At 41.9% G+C, this 16,556-nt stretch overlaps 1 protein-coding gene and 1 long non-coding RNA gene across 2 annotated transcripts in view; both read left to right on the forward strand.

Annotated features, from left to right (window-relative positions):
* Positions 1-16,556, forward strand: part of NHS (NHS actin remodeling regulator) — a 271,101-nt gene that overhangs the window by 80,208 nt on the left and 174,337 nt on the right. The gene's annotated exons all lie outside the window — the stretch shown is intronic.
* Positions 4,768-7,339, forward strand: LOC120926724. The gene is made up of 2 exons (XR_005746983.1): positions 4,768-4,809; positions 6,362-7,339. It is a non-coding gene; the product is annotated as an uncharacterized LOC120926724 (long non-coding RNA).

Consider the following 16,556-nt stretch of genomic DNA (forward strand, 5'->3'; position numbering starts at 1 on the left):
ATTTTTAGAGTTTTGTGTGATATTATGTCCAATTTGCTTTTTTTCCTCCCTTTGTTTTATTTTGTTCCAATACGCACAAAGGGAATACACATGTGTATAGCAAAACATGTGTTACTGCAATACTTTCCTGTGAGAAATACTTGATTTTCTGGAAAAATGTCTGGGGTGCCAACAATTTCGGCCATGACTGTACCTAAAACTGGACTTTTGGTTTTGGGTAGAATGAACCTTAAAGGGGTTATAAAGGTTTGTTTTTTATTTTCTAAATAGGTTCCTTTAAGCTAGTGCATTGTTGGTCCACTTACCTTTTCTTTCGATTTCCCTTCTAAAGCCCCATACACACTATCAGTTTTCCTGCAGGTTTTTCCTTTCAGGTTTACCAAAACCATGTAGTGCAAGTTCCTGCCTTATTGCATACAAATTAAAACTCTTAAGGTTTGACCTCATATTAGATGGTTTTGGTAAACCTGAAGAGAAAAACCTGCAGGAAAACTGATAGTGTGTATGGGGCTTAAATGTTTTTTTTTTTTTTAATTTCTCACTTCCTGTTCCTCCTCAGAAAGCTGTTCTGGCTGACTAACCCCCAGCCAGAACCACTTGGATGATGTTGGAAAGCTTACTGAGGAGAAACAGGAAGTGAGAAATTGAGACAAAGAAAAAATTGATTTAGAAGGGAAATCGAAGGAAAAGGTAAGTGAACCAACAATGCATTAGCTTAAAGGAACCTATTTAGAAAATTAAAAACAAACCTTTACAACCCCTTTAAGAATTAGCTCAACTCTTCTTATGGATTCAAGAAGACAAATCAGCTTACAGTAGAATCTAAATATCTCAGTTTTCTGTATTAAATAACTCTAGTCATAAATATAAATGTATTTTAACCACAAATACCTAACCTCAAGATATTTTTGCTTTATCACTTGCACAGATAAAACCATATATTCTATTCATCTTGCCTTACCTTAGCAGGATGTAACATGTTTTTAGTCCTTTAATATTTTGGTATATGACAGAGGGAATTTCCAGGTTCTTGTTAACATAATATATGCTGAAGATTCTCAATTGAAATGAGTCATTCTTCTCTGTTATTGTGAATTACTGGCAATCCATTCCAGAATAAAAAGGAACAAGAAATGTATTACGTATTTGTAGGTATGAACATTTTTACATTGCTTTGCTCAGTCCCACAAGTACACACAAGACTTTTTTTTACCTTGCCCTTGAAAATGCTGTAATGCAGTCTAAAGCCCTGGTGTATTGCAAGAATTCAGGGTCCCTTGTCTCTGACTCCATTACTCCATTGACATCTGAATTTGATAATTATTGGGTGCCTTGGAAGTAATAATAAATACCTGTTCTAAGCACCTGGTGGCAAGTGGTAAGGTAAGTCCACACATTTGCATTAATTATTAAAGGATCACTAAAGGATTTTTTTTAGCTAAATAGCTTCCTTTACCTTACTGCAGTGCTGGTTTCATGTCCTCATTGTTAGTTTTTGCTCTGATGTTGCTGTAATTCTTCTCTGTTCTGGACACTTCCTGGTTGTCTGTTTCCTGATGACCACAGTACTGGGAGATTCTAGTTTCATTTTCCAAACCATCACTGCTCTATGGCTCTGTGCTATCACAGAGGCAGGATAACATGCAAAAACGAAACTAGATGAAAAAACGAAACTAGATGCAAAAACGAAACTAGAGGTACATTATATGATTGATTTTTATCTATTTTTAATCAATTTTAAAAGGAATCAGTTAACTAATATGTCTCTATACCCTGTAAACAGTCATTTCAGCAAAAAAAAAAATTCTTTACAACTCCTTTAAGTATTTATTATTCGTAAAAAAAAAAAATGCCTTAAATGAATCATGTTTTTCTTTCTCATAATAGGTTTCATTGTAAATATAATGTGTGAAATCATCCAACATACTTGAAAATATATGTCACTAAGTTCAGCTAGTTTATGGCTCAGTTTTGTGGAATATTGGAAATAATATATTGTATTCTCTAATGCTTCATGATTAAAAAAAACGCAAAATGCTTCTTGATTAAAAACACCTTTAACGCAGAGTCAGAAATAGTTCAGCATGGGATTGAGTTCACATATTTGAGGATTGTTTCTGGCCCCAAGTTGGGAAGTATTACTATTTAATGAGCACATGAGTGCCATTATTCATATCACCTAGCATTTACTGTATGGATATCAGCACAGGTCTGTAATACATTGTGTATGTGAATGACAAGTGATGAGGCACAGGTATACTACAAGTCTACTATCTTATAATAAAGCAATACTGATCTCAGCCACACATTACAGCATATGCGGAACCATGTATACACACTGAGATTTATTTCTATACTGATTTTTAATGGAAAACAGATATGTGAAGAACAAGCACACAATGGGGGTTATTTTTACGAAAGGCAAATCCACTTTGCACTACAAGTGCAAACTACAAGTGCAAAGTGCACTTGAAACTGCACTGAAAGTACACTTGGAAGTGCAGTCGCTGTAAATCTGAGGGGAAGCTCTGCTGATTTTATCATCCAATTATGTGCAAGCTAAAATGCTGTTTTTTATTTTACTTGCATGTCCCCCTCGGATCTACAGCGACTGCACTACCAAGTGCACTTTCAGTGCAATTTCAAGTGTACTTTGCACTTGTAGTTTGCAATTAAAGTGCAAAGAGGATTTGCCTTTCGTAAATAACCCCCTAGGTGTTTATTATAGCACTGGGGAGTTATATCATGGCCTCAGTGGGATTAAAGCAGAATAATGGCATGAAGATTGCTCATACCATGCCTTGTATTTTCTACCAGTTTTTGCCCATTATAATTACCCTTTATTTATATAGCAACAATGTTATTCCCTGTGAAGTCTTCTGGGGGACTGATAAGGAGAATGTTCATTACACATAGTGAAGCTGTAATTACTTTATTCATCCAATCAGGTGAATGGCAAAATATTTTTTGTCCTGTACCCAGTTTTACTTTGCTACCTAAATACTGTATTAGCTACTTCCCCAACCTCATCTCAATATATCACTCAAACCATCCTATTTTCTTTCCCCAAGACCTTCTGCTTTCAAGCCCCCTTGTCAGCTCCTCCAATGCTCACCTCCAGGACTATTTCCGAGCCCCTGCTTTTCTCTGAAACTCAGGGCTCAAGTCCTGCGGGAACGCGTGGAGTCCCTGCACTTTTTTCACAACAGGAATGCAGTTCCCTTTGCAGGACTAGAGCAGCCGAGCCGACCGAGCCAATCCTTCACTAAGCGGTGATGCCCAGCTCCAGTCACTGTCAGGGGCAGGGGAACCTTAGTAATCCTTTGGCTGCATTCACACCTAGGCGTTGGCGTTACCAGGCGTTTTTACGCGCGTTTTTTTCGCGCGTTTTGGTGCGCGTTTGCGCGCGTTTGTGCGCGTTTGCGCGCGTTTGAGCAGAGCGACGTCCAGCGTTTTTTTTTTTTTTTTTTTTGACCAATAGTAAAATAGATCACCTCTGTCATCATTTGTTGCTATGTGAAAGGTTTTTTTTTTCCTCTTCCTGGGTGATAATTCCTCTTCCGGGTCATCCTTGTGCTTCTGACTCCATTGTGAAAATGAGTGATGACGAGATGGCTTTGTTCATGGCAGCAGCCACTGCTAGCCAATATCTTGTAAACGAGAGGCAGAGAAAAAGGAAGAGGCAACGCAGATTTTGGATACACCCCGTCATTGCTGATCGGGAAGAAAGAGGGCAATTTTGGGTGATGTACCAAGACCTCCGTGACCATGAAGACAAATTTCTGGACTACACCAGAATGTCCATAAAAAGGTTAGTAAAAAATTATCTGGAATCATTTATTTTTTACATTGTACCATTTGGGTTGCCACCTTTTCTTCAAGTCAAACATGTACACTTCTGCGGTGCACAACTATTTTTTTTAATACTATGAACTATACATATATTTTGTTAGTATTTAACATTTCTAATCATATGAATATAATAAAAATAGTCCCCTTTCCATTGCAGTGCACAGAGTTCCCCCTTTACATTAGAGTCCACAGAGTTCCCCCTTTACATTAGAGTCCACAAAGTTCCCCCTTTACATTACAGTGCACAGAGTCCCCCTTTACATTACAGTGCACAGAGTCCCCCTTTACATTACAGTGCACAGAATCCCCCTTTACATTACAGTGCACAGAGTCCCCCTTTACATCACAGTCACCCTTTTGCATCTCAACTCCCAGATTTCCCTTTCACTGTATGGGTTAACCAACATAATCTGATTGAAGCGAGACCTCAAGATACTCAGACATAAGGGATGCTCTGTGAACCATGATCTAAGGGGGAAACCGAGATCTCTGATGTACGGAGAGGACTCCAATGTGAGAACTCTGATTTTTCCTAGTGTACTCACCAAGAGGCAGGATAGAGAAAGGGGGTGGGTGCTTCTGTTAGACAGCGATGGAGGGTGAGCTCACTCACCCCTTGGCAGATAGCACATCTCATCCTGGTATATCTGTGGCTGCTGGGTTGTAAGTTTTCATCCCCTGCAGCCATTAACCCTGCCGGAAATCCATATTCTGGTCAGAAAAATCTGTCAGAGTGTCAGGCAGTCTGAAACCCGGACACATGATTCCAAACCCGAACTGTTCTGGCGAATCCCGGAAAGGTGGCAACCCTAGTACCAATCCATTGCCAATTTTAAATTTCATTTTCCTTTACAGCTTTGATGAGTTGCTGGAATTGTTGATCAACAGATTGCAGAGGATGGACACCTACTTCCGCAACTGTATCCCCCCTGTGGAGCGACTTATCATAACACTGAGGTAATTTTTATTTAGCGCTTTGAATGTAATACACTCTATTATATATATATATATATATATGTGTAATAAAAACCAAACAAAAATTCTGTAGGAACAAAATTATTTTAATATTTTAATCAACCAAAACATTGGGTCTTTTTTTTTTATTAGGAAAATATACACAAAGTGCACAAATACACAAAATATACAAAAATGTTTTATACATATTCCTTATTTACAATTGCTGTAAATTTGGGGAGGAGTCCTCTTCCCCGTGTGGTGACATGGCGACCGACAGTGCGTGGGCAAAAGGGGGCCAAGTGGAGGTGGTGCTGTCTTCCCCTGACCAATTGGAAGGTGGTGTTGCTTGTGGTGGTGGTGGTGTTCGTGTTGGGGCATTCCTGAAAGTCGATTGTCTCGGTCGATGTGGGTAATGTGATGTAGGTGTAGTCGTTAACGCAGGGTAAGTAGAAGGTGGTGGGTGGTAAGAAGAAAGTGTTGTAGGAGGCAGAGTACTGTATGTGACAGGTGGTGTTGAGAGATGAGGAAAAGGAGAATGAGGGTGGTAAGAAGAAGGTTGTGTATAAGGAAAAGGATTCAGAGAAGTGTGAGTGGAAGGTGTTGGCACAGGAGGTAAATGAGATAGAGTGGTGGTGAAAGGATGGTGCGCAGAAGTCGGTGGTGCTGTTGGTCGAGGAGGTTGGTCGGAAAGCTGTGGTCCTGTCCAAAGGGTAACGGGTGGTGGGGAGAAATGGGTCGTGGGTGGTGTTGGGACATGCTCGGTCCGTTTATTGGCATATGGGCCATAGGGTGGTGGTGGTTCGGATAAATCGTCAGCTTCTGTCGGGGGTATAAATGTCGAGATGTATCTAGCCGTACAGGACAGCACCACCGCTTGCAGATTTGGGGGAACTTTATCGATTAGTTCCCCCAGACATTTTGCTACATTTTGGCCATACGATCTATTGCTCATCCGGTCAGACATGTTGGTCATAATGTCCAACATACGATCCAGGGCTGGATCCGGAGCAGGAGCCCTCCTACGCAGAGCACGCGGAGGTCCAATATGCGCAATGTTAACTGGGGGCTGCTCTGCAAGTGGTCTTGTTGCATTAGAATTTGATGCCTCGGAGTGCTGCGGTTCCGGCTCCAGAGTAGCCATCGCTTGATCCCCCGATGCCACGCTCTCTCTGTCCCCTCTCTCTGCCACGCTCTCTCTGTCCCCTCTCTCTGCCACGCTCTCTCTGTCTACTACAGCTGTGGCAGCCTCGTCCCAGCAGCTTTCAGTACTGAAAAAAGAAATCATGTATTAAAAAATAATTTTAAAACATTTGGTTTACCGAGCAAAGTACAGATAATGGTTTACCTCCCCAAATCCAGCACCGGTCTCAGAAACTCCAATTCCTTTGCGTGAACGTATTCTCTCACCGAACATGCTCCACTCCCACTTCGCCGCTGCTCCCGCTGTGCCTTCAGCTGGCGAGCGTAGGCGTCCCTTATACTCTTCCATCTGAGTTTTAGAATTTTCACTGTAAAAAATAAAATAAAATAATATATATTATTTTCTTTGTAGGTATCTATCAACTGGACAATCGATTGCAAGTCTGCATTACTCGTTTCGTATTGGAAGATCTACTGCCAGTTATATAATTCGGGACACCTGCAGTGCCATTTGGGAAGTCCTGAAACCCATTGTGTTTAAAAAACCGGCAGCAGAGGACTGGGAAAAAATTTCCCAAGTATTCTGGGAACGCTGTAACTTTCCGAATTGTCTAGGAGCGATCGATGGGAAACACATCAGGATTGTTAAGCCCATGGCTAGTGGGAGCCAGTATTTCAATTATAAGAAATACTTTTCATTCGTCTTAATGGCTGTGGCTGATGCCAATTATTGCTTTACCTATATTGACATTGGTTCCTATGGAAGTAGTGCAGACTCTGCGATTTTTGGGAACTCCTCTTTTGGGCAATTACTTCGAACAGATGGTCTGGACCTTCCACAAAATAGTCCACTCCCGGGCACAAACGGCCCTCCCCTACCAAGTGTCTTTGTGGGTGATGAGGCTTTTGCTCTGAACACACACCTACTTCGGCCTTATTCAGGACATAATCTGAACGAAGACAAAGCATATTCAACTACCGGCTTAGCAGAGCACGCCGCGTAGTTGAGTGTGCTTTTGGAATTTTGGCGAACAAGTGGAGGGTTCTCCACACACCGATTGTGCTCAACATGCAAAATGCCATTAGTGCTGTAGAAGCGGCGTGTGCCTTGCACAATTTTGTCAGGCAGCGCGATGGTCTAGATTACGAGGAGCCAGTCCATGAGACTCTGGAAAGAGCTCATTGGACTGGTGTACGTGGGAACACACAGGGGACACATGTCCGTGAACAGTATGCGGCATACTTTGTCTCTCCTGAAGGGCAGGTCCCTTGGCAGCTCAATTCCATTTAATTTATTGAACTTTTCAGCTTTTGACACGCTTATTTTGTGAAATATAATCTTTACTATGCTGTTTTGTGGAAAAAAAATAAAAAATGATTCATGTTTTAAGAAGTCTCATTCTAATTTTATTTTGATACAGTTTTATCATTGGGTTCAATAGCCCTATGATATTGTGTGCCATTTTATATTAGTGACATTCTATGTATTGTAAACTTAGTTTATGTATTTATTCTGTGGTCTAATAAAGGGCCTGTAAGTGACCGCCTAGACGTGGGTTGGGGGTCCGATCAGGACCCCCAGGGTACATCCGGGGGTTAAGTGGCTCTATATGTGTCCCCCTGCGTGTCACTTTCTCCTCCTGTGTAAACACAGGAAGAGGGAAGTGATGACACTGACACCAGTACACGTAGGCACAATCCCCTTTTGGATCTCCAATCCACTCCCCCATCCCCTTGTCACAGTATCAATGAATGCAGTGAACATATATTTACTGATCACTGCAGGCAGAGTGTAGGTCCTGTGTAGCCCCCGTCCCCACCTGACGCTGTAGTCGCTAGGTCGATTGAATTTTTTTATTTTTTTAGATTAAAGATGTGTAAAATAATATTTTTTTTGAAAAATGTCACTAAATTTTTGGATTATTAAAAATCACAGAGGGGATCAAATATCACCATTAATAAGCTCTATTTGTGGGAAGAAGAGAACGCAATTTATGTTTATAAGCCATGTCGCATGACCGCACAATAGTCATATTTGTAAAGACACATTTTTAAACTTAACAGCATATTGGTACGGTAATAAATGCCTACTGTAACGACAAACAATCATTCCATTATTTCATTAGTGGCATTTTGTATTTCTGTTATGTTTTTTGATAGAGTTTACCTTTGCTATCATGGGACTTATTTATCCGTGCCCAGTTCTCATAGATTTGGCTCCCAATAGAACACCAAGCGTCCCAACGGGTGGTCCTCATTTTGTAGCCCGGTGCCCTGCTGTCATAAAGACAGGGGTGCTCCTTCACCATCCTGATGAAATTTTCAGGCTCCAGCATCGAAAGGGTTCTATCAAATTCGGCCTCCATTGATAAAAATGTGACTTTTCTTTATTGTAAGTAAAGTAAAATGGTGATTTCACAAGTTCCTGTAAAAAAATATGTCATTTCCTGTTTTGTTTTGGAGCTGTATGGGCGTCAAAACGCGCGTAAAAACACGCATAAAAACGCTTGCTGTCACGCGATACGCTCAATTCGCGCGTTTCCCATTACTTTCTATGGTAAAAAAAAACGCGCGGAAACGCCTATGTCGCGCGCTTCGCGCGACAAAAAAAGGTCCGGGACTAGTTTGAGCTTCGCGCGACAGGCGTTCAGGCGTTCAGGCGTTCAGGTGTGAACAGGCACCATAGGAAACAATGTTAAATCTGCCCTCCCGCGTTCGTGAGCAGTGCGTTTCAGGCGTAAAAACGCCTAGGTGTGAATGGGGCCTTTATGTTACTGGCCGCTTCCTGTATATGGATTCATCGGGTAGTGTGCGGGTATTCCGTCACTTCCTCAATGCCGCAATGTCTCCTGGGAGCTTTTGTCATTGTTCCCAGGAGACATTGCGGAGGTCTGCCGCGAGTTATCACCGGATTTAGAAAGAACTTGCTTAAAGTACCCGATGAATCCATATACAGGAAGTGGCTAGTAACATAAAGGATTACTAAGGTACAGTGGATCGAAAACAAAACAAAAAACATGCGGTTTAGTAATTATGCATATAAGCGTATCATTTTTTTTTCTTTGGTGGGCGAGTGGATCTTGGGTGGGAGTTCCCACACTTTTTTCCCCAGGACTTGACCCCTGCTGAAACTCCTTACCCCAATCGTCCAGCTATCTCCTACTCTGTCCTCTTCCCTTTGTCAAAGACCTCCTGCTTTGTAGCCACACCCCCCCCCCCAACAGCTCTTGCCATGTGTGCCTCCAGAACTTCTCCAGAGTCTATTCTATTCTCTGGAAATCCCACCACCAATATGTTTGTCTATCTCCTACTTTGTCCTATTTGCTCCCCCTAAGACCTCTTGTTTTCTAGCCCCCTCGTCAGCTGCTCCTATGCTTGCCTCTGGGACTTCTCTAGAGCCTCTTTTGTTTCTGGAGCTCCCTATTGCAATCTCCTATTCTTTCCATCTTTAAGTTAGCCGTACATGATTATTATTAAACCAGCAGGTTGAATGAAAAAAAATTAGCCGATTCTCCCATTCACATATTCAAGGCCTTCCTTGAAATCAGAATACAATGATCAGTGCTGTTGGCTATAGCCAGGGACACGGATCTTTTGGGAAAAACTTGACATGCTGGTTGTACACAAGTCAGTCAATAGATTGACTTGTGTACAACCAGCCAGTCTATACATTGATCAAAATTTGACTAGTCCTTGCTGAACTGGAAGAATTTCAATTCACGTATGGCTGGCTTTAGGTAATCTTTTATCTTTCTAGGGAGGCCCATACCTCCTCCACCTAATAAACTATACTTTTACTTTCTCTATCAGCTCATCCATTATAGGTACAACCTTTTGTTTCACTTGACCCTCCTTTTTGATTGTAAGCTCTCATGAGCAGGTCCCTCCTAATCCTCTTGTCTTGAATGTTATTGTAACTGTACTGTTTGCTCTATTTTGTAAAGTTCTGGGCAAGCTGACTCTATATAAATCCTGTACTGTATATCAATAATAGCACTATTTTAGTAAAGTACAGTATCCCCTAATGCATAAAGTAATGCATTAAGTATTGAATAGATTAATATTTGTAAAAAAAATGCCTTCCAAAAGTACCTTTATAATGAAATCAAGCTTGTATAAATATGCGGAGACGTTCGGGAACTAAAGCAACATTTTTCATATATTACAATGTAGAAATATGATGTGAATTATTCTGTCTGCAATATTGCAAAACATAAATATCATACATTCAGATCATACATCATGTGTTAAATCATAGTTGTTCTATATTTAGCCAATTTGAGGCTGTGATCTTTTGTAATGCAAAAACGGGCATTTAAGTTTATTCGCAAATAACAGTGAAGTTAAAGACAGAAAGTTTTTTACCTTAAAGTTATTGTAAAGTTTTTTTTTTCCTATAAAAATAACAAACATGTTATACTTACCTTCTCTGTTGCAGAGGATTTGCAAAGAGCAGCCCAGATCCCCCTCTTCTCAGGTCCCTTATATGGTCTCTAAGCCCTCCCTCCTATTGAGTGCCCCCACAGCAAGCAACTTACTATGGGCACACCCAAGCCGAGCTGCACCATGTGTCCATTCAGACACGGAGCTGTAGTTTGGCCCCACCCCCTCTCTCCTGATTGGCTAACTGAATTTGATTGTCAGCAGCAGGAGCCAATGGTGTCATTGCTGTGTCTCAGCCAGCCAGGAGGGAGAGTCCCGGATGGCTTAGGCCCCGTACACACGACCAAACATGTATGCTGAAACTGGTCCGCGGACCAGTTTCAGCATACATGTTCGGTCGTGTGTAGGCGCGAGCGGGCAGAATTCCAGCAAACATTTGCCCGTCGGGCCTTTTCCCAGCGGGCAAATATTCCTGGACTTGTTTTAAAACCGTCCGCTGGAATCCTGCCCGCTCGGACATGTATGGTCGTCAGTACAGACCTACCGTACATGTCCGAGCGCCCGCCGTCCCTCGCATGCGTCGAATGACTTTGACGCATGCGTGGAAGCATTTAAAAGGCAGGCCCGCCCACGTCGCCGCGTCATCGCCGCGTCATCGTCGCGGCGACGGCGCGGACACGCCCGGCGTATTGTTTACGCGTGGACTTCTGTACGATGATTAGTACAGCCATCGTACAGAAGTCCCCGGGCAGACATGTACGGTGAAAACGGTCCGACAGACCGGTTTCATCGTACATGTTTGCCCGTGTGTACCCGGCCTGAGACACCCGTGGACATCGCTGGACAGAGTTGGGGTTCAGGTAAGTATTAGGAGGGCCGGAGGGGGCTGCTGCACACAGAAGGCTTTTTATCTTAATGCATAGAATGCATTAAGATAAAAAATCTTCTGACTTTACATCCCCTTCTCTGCCCATCTGTGTTTAGCTTTCCCCAGCCCCCTTTATACTGTACATACCTAAACCTGATTTTCATTGCTGTGCCCAAGAGCAGCAGCTCTCTCCTCTTTCTCCCTCCTCACTGGACATGGAGGCAGCATTGGGAGGCTCCTGCTGCTATCAATCACAGCCTGTGAGAAGGGAGCGAGGAACAGGGCAGAGCTGCAAGATGTGTTTCAATAAACACAAAAAACTTTGCTCGGGGTCTAGCCTGCATAAGTGCCCCTAAAGCAAGCAGCTCAGAAGGGGGAGGAGCCAAGACTGCTGGCAGGGGCGGGGAGGGTCGGGACTGCTCTGTGCAAAACCATTGCACAGCGAGGATACGTACGACACATTTGTTATTTAAAAAATGAATTTACAATCACTTTAAGTTGTGGAAAAAACTAAGCAAAAAAATCAAGATAAAAATAAATAGTCCATTAAAAGGCAAAATAACAAAACCACAAATATTCGCCTTCAATCCAAAGCTTTCCGTTGCAGCACTTGTTTCTGCTGTTAACTTTGTTAAATTAGAAGCACTTTCTCTGAGGCCAGGTTGTCCTAGACTGGACAGTGAAAGGAAAAGCAGCACAGAGATGAGGTCTTCTCCCTGTCACTCTGCTTTCTTCTTATATCTGCATGCTTCTTGTCAGTGCATGAATTGGTCAAGTCTTTGTCCTGCTGCTTCCTCTCACACTCCAGCCCTGCTGTACAGGGACTTCAAGAAGCTAACACCAGGTCAAATAATATAATAATGTAATAATAATAATAACAGAGCTGCAAAATGACGGAGATTTACTAAAACTGGAGCACCCAGAACATGTTACAGCTGTGCATGGTAGCCAATCAGCTTAAGGTTCAGCTTGTTCAATTAAGCTTTGCCAATAAAACCTGTAAGCCAATTGGTTTCTATGCAGATTTTGCATGCTCCAGTTTTAGTAAATCTCCCCTATGTGTCTCTTAAATCTGCCTTGAGTTCAGCTTTAAATAAATAAATTTATAAATGTGTAATTCCCAAACAGAGAGCCCTGAATCTAGCAAGTTGTATGCAAAACTAAGGAACAGATGTGCTTTACTGTATGCTGAACTGGATACATTTCTGGGAACTTTCTAGGCACAAAGCCATGTGATTAGAAAAGTGCACCCCTCCCAAAGTCTGAGCGTAAAAGTCAAGTGATTGAGCAACAAGCCACGCCAAAAGAAATGCTGACATCTCTTCTTAGCATGTTCAATATAAGCAAATCGGAAACTGTGCCCTTGACCCTTGTAGCACAAGATATAAGGACATCTTTTGCAAATTGTTGTCCCGTAACTGAAGGTTAGCGATTGACTGGTTTGTTGTGTCAGATTAATGAAATTAACGAAATTGAGGACAGTTACAGTATTTGTTGTCAGCATCTAAACCAGGGGTGCCCAACCTTTTGAAGAGCAAGGGCCACTTAAGCGACTTGGTAACCGGTTGCATCTGTTCACATTATATGTGGCCAGGCAGGTCCTCATACCACACAGATGATGATAAATTCTGTTAATCTGACAGACAAGCAGAATATGTGTGTGGGCCATCTTCACAGTGCTTTATAAATTTCTCTAAATGTACCCCTTGACTTTAGACATCGTTAGACAACACTTATGATATCAAGAGGCTCAGACATTAGGAGAGCTTCCAATAATGTATGGATGGATATTGTAGATGCTCTGTGTGCTTCTATTATGCAGAAAGCTGTTATGTGGATTTGACAATTCCAGCCAATAAACCTCATTACCGCCAACCTGATCTTGGTGTTTCTTTCAAATTGCATTCATTCTTGCACAGTTGCCAAAAACATGAAATGATTTTGAGGGCACGTTGTTAATGCCACAAAGTACCAAGTAAAGTACTACCTGGAAAAAACGCATTTATTGAGAGTCCAAGGGCACCCCAAAGATTGTGAAAAAAATGGAAAAATTCCCCCAGGGTTTTTTTTTGCGTCAAAGTATCAAGTAAAGTACTAAGGGATGGACTGGCTCACAAAATTTCCCATAACCATACAGATTTTTACTTTATGAAAGTTTCCGTTTCCATATAAAGCACTGGTTAAATGTGTACACGAGTGTACTGAAGATAAAAAAAACTGGATTGCAGAAAACTGAGTTGAGTTTATAAAAGAGATCCAAATGGAAAAACTTTACATTGTTAAGGACAACAATTTCCAGAAACAAATCTTAAAAACTTGGAACTGTTCCTGGAATATAGGAAAACCTGGCAGTTACAACAGCCTTGAAGTGACCCTTTCCTTTGGAAAAGATGTGTAAACTTTTAATACCATTTAGCAGCAGACACCTACATTCCTCAATGCAAATACCAGCTATGCTTTATAAAGTCAATGGCTGGCCCGATATCTTTCACCTCCCATGCCTAACAATTGGTTCTTTAGCATTATATGAATGCTCACAACCCAATACATAGGCACAGGAGAAAATAAATAGCCATATGTAAAGTATCTTATCAGAGTATATTAAAGATTTAAAAAACCTTGTTGCTATGTATGTTTATACATATTTTTTTCATGAGTGCAGTCATATTTGCTTAAACAGCCTGTACTGTGTTAATGCTGTATAGGGTTAGTGCCCTAAACCAGTGTTTCCCAACTCCAGTCCTCAAGGCACACCAACAGGTCATGTTTTCAGGATTTCCCTCAGATGAAACGGCTGTGGTAATTACTAAAGCAGTGAAACAAAATAATGGAAAGCCTGAAAACATGACCTGATGGTGTGCCTTGAGGACTGGAGTTGGGAAACACTGCCCTAAACCATCAGTTCTAAACCACTAGGCCATGGTCCACTGCTGGGCCAAGACTACCCTCCTCCCAAGCCTCCAATGAGCTTAAGATCCCCTAGGCTGCTATAAAGTCTCCCACCTCCCATAATTGTCCACAGTGCCCTGCTGCCCCCCACAGTGTCCCCAGGACCCCTAAGAGTCCTCAGCAACTAAATGCCCCTTATCTTCCTACAGTGCCACTTACTGAGTCCCCAGCTTCCACCAACCCCCAACAGTGTCCCATTGGAAATGTTCATATTTACTCTTGATACTGGTTAAGCATTGATTCAGATTAGACAGCTTCAGCATTACCATACTTGGGGTTAATGGTACCACAGAATTTTAACCAAAGCCAGCTAAGTTTTTTTTTTCTTATCATACCCACAATGAGAGAGGGAAGTTCATTAGGCTTGGTTCACCTCTGTGGCTGCATTCTGCATGTTGGGCAGTGCCATTCATTTCAATAGGCTACCCTACCTGCAGAAACACAGGTAAAGAAGTCCTGGGCCTTTTTTTCCAAATTGCACTGCACAGAACCGCATTTTACAGATGCATGGGGTGCAATTAACCCCCAACATAGCTGCTAAAGAGTCGCACGTTCATGCATCTACATGGGGTCAAGCCTCATTTAAATACAACACGCCCCCTACAGCCTACTTTGAATTACGTGCGCTTACACCGGCCCATTTAAGCTACGCCGCCGTAACTTAGGAGGCAAGTGCTTTGTGAATACAGCACTTGCCTCTCTAAGTTGCGGCGGCGTAGCGTAAATACGGTACGTTACGCCCGCGCAACTTAGATCGGCCGTACCTGAATCTAGGCCAATGACTTTACTTCCTAGTTATAAGGAATTGTGGGGTTGTTAAAAGGAATAAAATGGCATTGTTTAACTGTATTTTTGTCTGTAGTATCTTAGAAAGGGAATATATAAAGCAAAATTACTGTTATGATGCAAGAGCTCAGTGTGCTACAGACCAGAACTTGTCTTTCAGGACAAGCTATATTGTTTAACATCACTGTATTCTGCAGGTAGTGGCAGGATCACCCTAATACTAATAGCATCATGGGCCCTTGGGAAAAGTAATGCACTGGGCCCCTACCAGCTAGCACCAATTTATGCACCTACTCTCAAGAATTAAAGTATAAATAGTTGAAAGAAATAAACATATTTATTATTACTTTCAATAATTAAAATCTATTTTAAACAATACAAAAGCATTCCATAAATCAAAGACTAATAAACAGAAAGGGCACAGTACAGGTAGGGAAGCAGAAGGGCCCAGTACAGGGGGGGGGGGCGGGGTCAGGAGGGCACAATACTGGGAAGCAGATGGACCCAGTACAGGGGGGTGGGGTCAGGAGGGCACAATACTGGGATCAGGAGGGCACAGTACAGGTTCTAGTATGCTGCTCATGACACAGCTATCCTGGGGCAGCTTAGTAAAAAGCGTGACTGGCCCGGTAAATCCAGGACAGCTGGCAAGTATGATGTAATGCAAGACTTTCATGGGGCCCCCATGCACCTGGGGCCCCTGGGCAGTGCCCAAGCATTAAGGCAACCCTGGCTAGTAGGGGTCCTGGCTAATCTGTCTGGCAGGAATGTCTATATCGTAAGACTGCCAGGACAGAGTTACAGATCATTTGAGAAAAAAGACACTCGCATTTGAAATATTATATCTTGAATCAGTTTGGTAGTCATAGTTGACCCCAATTATTGCTTATTTCACCTGTATAAACCATCCATGTTATTGAAAAAATAACATAGGGTGTGCATTACAAGGTAAAGATTTGGATTTGTAGTGGTTTCGTCAAACCAGGGTTTCCTAACATAGATTGATAAAGAGATGTATTTCCTTTGTTATTAAATGTTGTTTTAAATTGTATCAGTCTCACTTATTACTGTTCTAGCACAGCTCCTTTCATTCAGCCATAGTAGAGTAGATACTTACTATGCGTTTCTGAGATAAGGAATTTCTTCATGGGAATGGCAATGTTTCTAAATGCACTTCTAAGGCTGAACAGTCAGAGAATGATGTGAATGTAAAAACAAAGTCCAAAAATGGGAGCAGCTGTCTGGTTGCTGTGCAAAAGCATGTCAAGTCAAAGCACTGGATATAGTATCCTCGCCTGCCTCAGTTCGCATATTGCATGAACCCATCCTTGGAATGTTGTCACCGCCAGGTCAGATAATTACAAGGATCTGAGAACAGCCACAATATTATTTGTATTAAGACAATTCTTCAAAGGAGAATAACTTTATTACCTTGTTGGTTATAAAATGCATAGAGAAAGTGAAAATTAGGCTTGAACACCTATTGTTATAGTCAAACGTTGCATAAATGTACCTCTGTACAAAGCGATTTACGCTGAAGTATTTTTATTGTAAACTCCGAAAATCACAGATCAGACCTTTCTGATACGTACTAACAATCAAGAAGATCAGTCACTGAGAT

This window comes from Rana temporaria, chromosome 2, assembly GCF_905171775.1.
Source record: "Rana temporaria chromosome 2, aRanTem1.1, whole genome shotgun sequence".
Taxonomy (NCBI): domain Eukaryota; kingdom Metazoa; phylum Chordata; class Amphibia; order Anura; family Ranidae; genus Rana; species Rana temporaria.